This window comes from Oncorhynchus nerka, unplaced genomic scaffold (genome assembly GCF_034236695.1).
Source record: "Oncorhynchus nerka isolate Pitt River unplaced genomic scaffold, Oner_Uvic_2.0 unplaced_scaffold_715, whole genome shotgun sequence".
NCBI lineage: Eukaryota > Metazoa > Chordata > Actinopteri > Salmoniformes > Salmonidae > Oncorhynchus > Oncorhynchus nerka.
Window position 1 is genome coordinate 1,291 of NW_027040467.1, and position 8,828 is coordinate 10,118.

Genomic DNA, 8,828 nt, shown 5'->3' on the forward strand with positions numbered 1-8,828 from the left:
TATTTCAGTGTTGCAACTTGCTGAAAACTGTCCACAATGTTCATTTCATCTCAAATAGACAGCACAGCAAAAATTGGACATACAGAGTGCATCAAACATGATTTAGAGCTTGTTTATGGAAAAATATTTTTTCTGTATTTCAGTGTTGCAACTTGCTGAAAACTGTCCACAATGTTCATTTCATCTCAAATAGACAGCACAGCAAAAATTGGACATACAGAGTGCATCAAACATGATTTAGAGCTTGTTTATGGAAAAATATTTTTTTCTGTATTTCAGTGTTGCAACTTGCTGAAAACTGTCCACAATGTTCATTTCATCTCAAATAGACAGCACAGCAAAAATTGGACATACAGAGTGCATCAAACATGATTTAGAGAAAAAAATTTTTTGTTTATGGAAAAAAATTTTTTTCTGTATTTCATTTTTTTCTGTATTTGTTGCAACTTGCTGAAAACTGTCCACAATGTTCATTTCATCTCAAATAGACAGCACAGCAAAAATTGGACATACAGAGTGCATCAAACATGATTTAGAGCTTGTTTATGAAAAAAAGCAAAAATTGGACATACAGAGTGCATCAAACATGATTTTTTCTGTATTTCAATGTTGCAACTTGCTGAAAACTGTCCACAATGTTCATTTCATCTCAAATAGACAGCACAGCAAAAATTGGACATACAGAGTGCATCAAACATGATTTAGAGCTTGTTTATGGAAAAAATTTTTTTCTGTATTTCAGTGTTGCAACTTGCTGAAAACTGTCCACAATGTTCATTTCATCTCAAATAGACAGCACAGCAAAAATTGGACATACAGAGTGCATCAAACATGATTTAGAGCTTGTTTATGGAAAAATATTTTTTCTGTATTTCAGTGTTGCAACTTGCTGAAAACTGTCCACAATGTTCATTTCATCTCAAATAGACAGCACAGCAAAAATTGGACATACAGAGTGCATCAAACATGATTTAGAGCTTGTTTATGGAAAAATATTTTTTCTGTATTTCAGTGTTGCAACTTGCTGAAAACTGTCCACAATGTTCATTTCATCTCAAATAGACAGCACAGCAAAAATTGGACATACAGAGTGCATCAAACATGATTTAGAGCTTGTTTATGGAAAAATATTTTTTTCTGTATTTCAATGTTGCAACTTGCTGAAAACTGTCCACAATGTTCATTTCATCTCAAATAGACAGCACAGCAAAAATTGGACATCCAGAGTGCATCAAACATGATTTAGAGCTTGTTTATGGAAAAAAGTTTTTTCTGTATTTCAATGTTGCAACTTGCTGAAAACTGTCCACAATGTTCATTTCATCTCAAATAGACAGCACAGCAAAAATTGGACATACAGAGTGCATCAAACATGATTTAGAGCTTGTTTATGGAAAAATATTTTTTTCTGTATTTCAGTGTTGCAACTTGCTGAAAACTGTCCACAATGTTCATTTCATCTCAAATAGACAGCACAGCAAAAATTGGACATCCAGAGTGCATCAAACATGATTTAGAGCTTGTTTATGGAAAAATATTTTTTTTCTGTATTTCAGTGTTGCAACTTGCTGAAAACTGTCCACAATGTTCATTTCATCTCAAATAGACAGCACAGCAAAAATTGGACATACAGAGTGCATCAAACATGATTTAGAGCTTGTTTATGGAAAAATAGCTTGTTTTTTTCTGTATTTCAGTGTTGCAACTTGCTGAAAACTGTCCACAATGTTCATTTCATCTCAAATAGACAGCACAGCAAAAATTGGACATACAGAGTGCATCAAACATGATTTAGAGCTTGTTTATGGAAAAATATTTTTTTCTGTATTTCAGTGTTGCAACTTGCTGAAAACTGTCCACAATGTTCATTTCATCTCAAATAGACAGCACAGCAAAAATTGGACATACAGAGTGCATCAAACATGATTTAGAGCTTGTTTATGGAAAAATATTTTTTTCTGTATTTCAGTGTTGCAACTTGCTGAAAACTGTCCACAATGTTCATTTCAATCTCAAATAGACAGCACAGCAAAAATTGGACATACAGAGTGCATCAAACATGATTTAGAGCATGTTTATGGAAAAATATTTTTTTCTGTATTTCAGTGTTGCAACTTGCGGAAAACTGTCCACAATGTTCATTTCATCTCAAATAGACAGCACAGCAAAAATTGGACATACAGAGTGCATCAAACATGATTTAGAGCTTGTTTATGGAAAAAAATTTTTTTCTGTATTTCAATGTTGCAACTTGCTGAAAACTGTCCACAATGTTCATTTCATCTCAAATAGACAGCACAGCAAAAATTGGACATACAGAGTGCATCAAACATGATTTAGAGCTTGTTTATGGAAAAAAAGTTTTTTCTGTATTTCAATGTTGCAACTTGCTGAAAACTGTCCACAATGTTCATTTCATCTCAAATAGACAGCACAGCAAAAATTGGACATACAGAGTGCATCAAACATGATTTAGAGCTTGTTTATGGCAAAAAAACAGAGTTTTTTCTGTATTTTCTGTATTGGACATCATGTTGCAACTTGCTGAAAACTGTCCACAATGTTCATTTCATCTCAAATAGACAGCACAGCAAAAATTGGACATACAGAGTGCATCAAACATGATTTAGAGCTTGTTTATGGAAAAAAGTTTTTCTGTATTTCAATGTTGCAACTTGCTGAAAACTGTCCACAATGTTCATTTCATCTCAAATAGACAGCACAGCAAAAATTGGACATACAGAGTGCATCAAACATGATTTAGAGCTTGTTTATGGAAAAATATTTTTTTTCTGTATTTCAGTGTTGCAACTTGCTGAAAACTGTCCACAATGTTCATTTCATCTCAAATAGACAGCACAGCAAAAATTGGACATCCAGAGTGCATCAAACATGATTTAGAGCTTGTTTATGGAAAAATATTTTTTTCTGTATTTCAGTGTTGCAACTTGCTGAAAACTGTCCACAATGTTCATTTCATCTCAAATATACAGCACAGCAAAAATTGGACATACAGAGTGCATCAAACATGATTTAGAGCTTGTTTCTGGAAAAAAAACCTTTTCTGTAATTCAATGTTGCAACTGTTGCAACTTGAAAACTGTCCACAATGTTCATTTCATCTCAAATAGACAGCACAGCAAAAATTGGACATACAGAGTGCATCAAACATGATTTAGAGCTTGTTTATGGAAAAAATTTTTTTCTGTATTTCATGTTGCAACTTGCTGAAAACTGTCCACAATGTTCATTTCATCTCAAATAGACAGCACAGCAAAAATTGGACATCCAGAGTGCATCAAACATGATTTAGAGCTTGTTTATGGAAAAAAATTTTTTTCTGTATTTCAATGTTGCAACTTGCTGAAAACTGTCCACAATGTTCATTTCATCTCAAATAGACAGCACAGCAAAAATTGGACATACAGAGTGCATCAAACATGATTTAGAGCTTGTTTATGGAAAAATTTTTTTTCTGTATTTCAATGTTGCAACTTGCTGAAAACTGTCCACAATGTTCATTTCATCTCAAATAGACAGCACAGCAAAAATTGGACATCCAGAGTGCATCAAACATGATTTAGAGCTTGTTTATGGAAAAAAGTTTTTTCTGTATTTCAATGTTGCAACTTGCTGAAAACTGTCCACAATGTTCATTTCATCTCAAATAGACAGCACAGCAAAAATTGGACATACAGAGTGCATCAAACATGATTTAGAGCTTGTTTATGGAAAAAAAGTTTTTTCTGTATTTCAATGTTGCAACTTGCTGAAAACTGTCCACAATGTTCATTTCATCTCAAATAGACAGCACAGCAAAAATTGGACATACAGAGTGCATCAAACATGATTTAGAGCTTGTTTATGGAAAAAAAGTTCATTTTTTTCTGTATTTCAATGTTGCAACTTGCTGAAAACTGTCCACAATGTTCATTTCATCTCAAATAGACAGCACAGCAAAAATTGGACATACAGAGTGCATCAAACATGATTTAGAGCTTGTTTATGGAAAAATAGTTTTTTTTCTGTATTTCAATGTTGCAACTTGATTTAGAGCTTGTTTATGGAAAAATATTTTTTCAAACTGCTGTCCACAATGTTCATTTCATCTCAAATAGACAGCACAGCAAAAATTGGACATACAGAGTGCATCAAACATGATTTAGAGCTTGTTTATGGAAAAAAAGTTTTTTCTGTATTTCAATGTTGCAACTTGCTGAAAACTGTCCACAATGTTCATTTCATCTCAAATAGACAGCACAGCAAAAATTGGACATACAGAGTGCATCAAACATGATTTAGAGCTTGTTTATGGAAAAAAAGTTTTTTTTCTGTATTTCAATGTTGCAACTTGCTGAAAACTGTCCACAATGTTCATTTCATCTCAAATAGACAGCACAGCAAAAATTGGACATACAGAGTGCATCAAACATGATTTAGAGCTTGTTTATGGAAAAAAAGTTTTTTCTGTATTTCAATGTTGCAACTTGCTGAAAACTGTCCACAATGTTCATTTCATCTCAAATAGACAGCACAGCAAAAATTGGACATACAGAGTGCATCAAACATGATTTAGAGCTTGTTTATGGAAAAAAAAAGTTTTTTCTGTATTTCAATGTTGCAACTTGCTGAAAACTGTCCACAATGTTCATTTCATCTCAAATAGACAGCACAGCAAAAATTGGACATACAGAGTGCATCAAACATGATTTAGAGCTTGTTTATGGAAAAATATTTTTTTCTGTATTTCAGTGTTGCAACTTGCTGAAAACTGTCCACAATGTTCATTTCATCTCAAATAGACAGCACAGCAAAAATTGGACATACAGAGTGCATCAAACATGATTTAGAGCTTGTTTATGAAAAAAATTTTTTCTGTATTTCAATGTTGCAACTTGCTGAAAACTGTCCACAATGTTCATTTCATCTCAAATAGACAGCACAGCAAAAATTGGACATACAGAGTGCATCAAACATGATTTAGAGCTTGTTTATGGAAAAAAAAATTTTTTCTGTATTTCAATGTTGCAACTTGCTGAAAACTGTCCACAATGTTCATTTCATCTCAAATAGACAGCACAGCAAAAATTGGACATCCAGAGTGCATCAAACATGATTTAGAGCTTGTTTATGGAAAAAAAATTTTTTCTGTATTTCATGTTGCAACTTGCTGAAAACTGTCCACAATGTTCATTTCATCTCAAATAGACAGCACAGCAAAAATTGGACATACAGAGTGCATCAAACATGATTTAGAGCTTGTTTATGGAAAAAAATTTTTTTCTGTATTTCAATGTTGCAACTTGCTGAAAACTGTCCACAATGTTCATTTCATCTCAAATAGACAGCACAGCAAAAAATTGGACATACAGAGTGCATCAAACATGATTTAGAGCTTGTTTATGGAAAAAAAATTTTTTTCTGTATTTCAATGTTGCAACTTGCTGAAAACTGTCCACAATGTTCATTTCATCTCAAATAGACAGCACAGCAAAAATTGGACATACAGAGTGCATCAAACATGATTTAGAGCTTGTTTATGGAAAAATATTTTTTCTGTATTTCAATGTTGCAACTTGCTGAAAACTGTCCACAATGTTCATTTCATCTCAAATAGACAGCACAGCAAAAATTGGACATACAGAGTGCATCAAACATGATTTAGAGCTTGTTTATGGAAAAAAATGTTTTTTTCTGTATTTCAATGTTGCAACTTGCTGAAAACTGTCCACAATGTTCATTTCATCTCAAATAGACAGCACAGCAAAAATTGGACATACAGAGTGCATCAAACATGATTTAGAGCTTGTTTATGGAAAAATATTTTTTCTGTATTTCAGTGTTGCAACTTGCTGAAAACTGTCCACAATGTTCATTTCATCTCAAATAGACAGCACAGCAAAAATTGGACATACAGAGTGCATCAAACATGATTTAGAGCTTGTTTATGGAAAAAAGTTTTTTTCTGTATTTCAATGTTGCAACTTGCTGAAAACTGTCCACAATGTTCATTTCATCTCAAATAGACAGCACAGCAAAAATTGGACATACAGAGTGCATCAAACATGATTTAGAGCTTGTTTATGGAAAAAATATTTTTTCTGTATTTCAATGTTGCAACTTGCTGAAAACTGTCCACAATGTTCATTTCATCTCAAATAGACAGCACAGCAAAAATTGGACATACAGAGTGCATCAAACATGATTTAGAGCTTGTTTATGGAAAAAATTTTTTTTTCTGTATTTCATGTTGCAACTTGCTGAAAACTGTCCACAATGTTCATTTCATCTCAAATAGACAGCACAGCAAAAATTGGACATACGGAGTGCATCAAACATGATTTAGAGCTTGTTTATGGAAAAATTTTTTTTTTTCTGTATTTCAATGTTGCAACTTGCTGAAAACTGTCCACAATGTTCATTTCATCTCAAATAGACAGCACAGCAAAAATTGGACATACAGAGTGCATCAAACATGATTTAGAGCTTGTTTATGGTTCATTTCATCTCAAAAAAAAGTTTTTTCTGTATTTCAATGTTGCAACTTGCTGAAAACTGTCCACAATGTTCATTTCATCTCAAATAGACAGCACAGCAAAAATTGGACATACAGAGTGCATCAAACATGATTTAGAGCTTGTTTATGGAAAAAATAGTTTTTTCTGTATTTCAATGTTGCAACTTGCTGAAAACTGTCCACAATGTTCATTTCATCTCAAATAGACAGCACAGCAAAAATTGGACATACAGAGTGCATCAAACATGATTTAGAGCTTGTTTATGGAAAAAAAATTTTTTCTGTATTTCAATGTTGCAACTTGCTGAAAACTGTCCACAATGTTCATTTCATCTCAAATAGACAGCACAGCAAAAATTGGACATACAGAGTGCATCAAACATGATTTAGAGCATGTTTATGGAAAAATATTTTTTTCTGTATTTCAATGTTGCAACTTGCTGAAAACTGTCCACAATGTTCATTTCATCTCAAATAGACAGCACAGCAAAAATTGGACATACAGAGTGCATCAAACATGATTTAGAGCTTGTTTATGGAAAAAAAACTTTTTCTGTATTTCAATGTTGCAACTTGCTGAAAACTGTCCACAATGTTCATTTCATCTCAAATAGACAGCACAGCAAAAATTGGACATCCAGAGTGCATCAAACATGATTTAGAGCTTGTTTATGGAAAAAAGTTTTTTCTGTATTTCAATGTTGCAACTTGCTGAAAACTGTCCACAATGTTCATTTCATCTCAAATAGACAGCACAGCAAAAATTGGACATACAGAGTGCATCAAACATGATTTAGAGCTTGTTTATGGAAAAATAGTTTTTTTCTGTATTTCAATGTTGCAACTTGCTGAAAACTGTCCACAATGTTCATTTCATCTCAAATAGACAGCACAGCAAAAATTGGACATACAGAGTGCATCAAACATGATTTAGAGCTTGTTTATGGAAAGCTTGTTTATTTTTTTCTGTATTTCAATGTTGCAACTTGCTGAAAACTGTCCACAATGTTCATTTCATCTCAAATAGACAGCACAGCAAAAATTGGACATCCAGAGTGCATCAAACATGATTTAGAGCTTGTTTATGGAAAAATAGTTTTTTCTGTATTTCAGTGTTGCAACTTGCGGAAAACTGTCCACAATGTTCATTTCATCTCAAATAGACAGCACAGCAAAAATTGGACATACAGAGTGCATCAAACATGATTTAGAGCTTGTTTATGGAAAAAATTTTTTCTGTATTTCAATGTTGCAACTTGCTGAAAACTGTCCACAATGTTCATTTCATCTCAAATAGACAGCACAGCAAAAATTGGACATACAGAGTGCATCAAACATGATTTAGAGCTTGTTTATGGAAAAATTTTTTTTCTGTATTTCATGTTGCAACTTGCTGAAAACTGTCCACAATGTTCATTTCATCTCAAATAGACAGCACAGCAAAAATTGGACATCCAGAGTGCATCAAACATGATTTAGAGCTTGTTTATGGAAAAAATTTTTTTCTGTATTTCAATGTTGCAACTTGCTGAAAACTGTCCACAATGTTCATTTCATCTCAAATAGACAGCACAGCAAAAATTGGACATACAGAGTGCATCAAACATGATTTAGAGCTTGTTTATGGAAAAAAAAAATTTTTTCTGTATTTCAATGTTGCAACTTGCTGAAAACTGTCCACAATGTTCATTTCATCTCAAATAGACAGCACAGCAAAAATTGGACATACAGAGTGCATCAAACATGATTTAGAGCTTGTTTATGGAAAAAATTTTTTTTTCTGTATTTCAATGTTGCAACTTGCTGAAAACTGTCCACAATGTTCATTTCATCTCAAATAGACAGCACAGCAAAAATTGGACATCCAGAGTGCATCAAACATGATTTAGAGCTTGTTTATGGAAAAAATTTTTTCTGTATTTCAATGTTGCAACTTGCTGAAAACTGTCCACAATGTTCATTTCATCTCAAATAGACAGCACAGCAAAAATTGGACATACAGAGTGCATCAAACATGATTTAGAGCTTGTTTATGGAAAAAATTTTTTTCTGTATTTCAATGTTGCAACTTGCTGAAAACTGTCCACAATGTTCATTTCATCTCAAATAGACAGCACAGCAAAAATTGGACATACAGAGTGCATCAAACATGATTTAGAGCTTGTTTATGGAAAAAATTTTTTTCTGTTTGCAATGGAAAAAAATGTTCATTTCATCTCAAATAGACAGCACAGCAAAAATTGGACATCAGAGTGCATCAAACATGATTTAGAGCTTGTTTATGGAAAAAAGTTTTTTCTGTATTTCAATG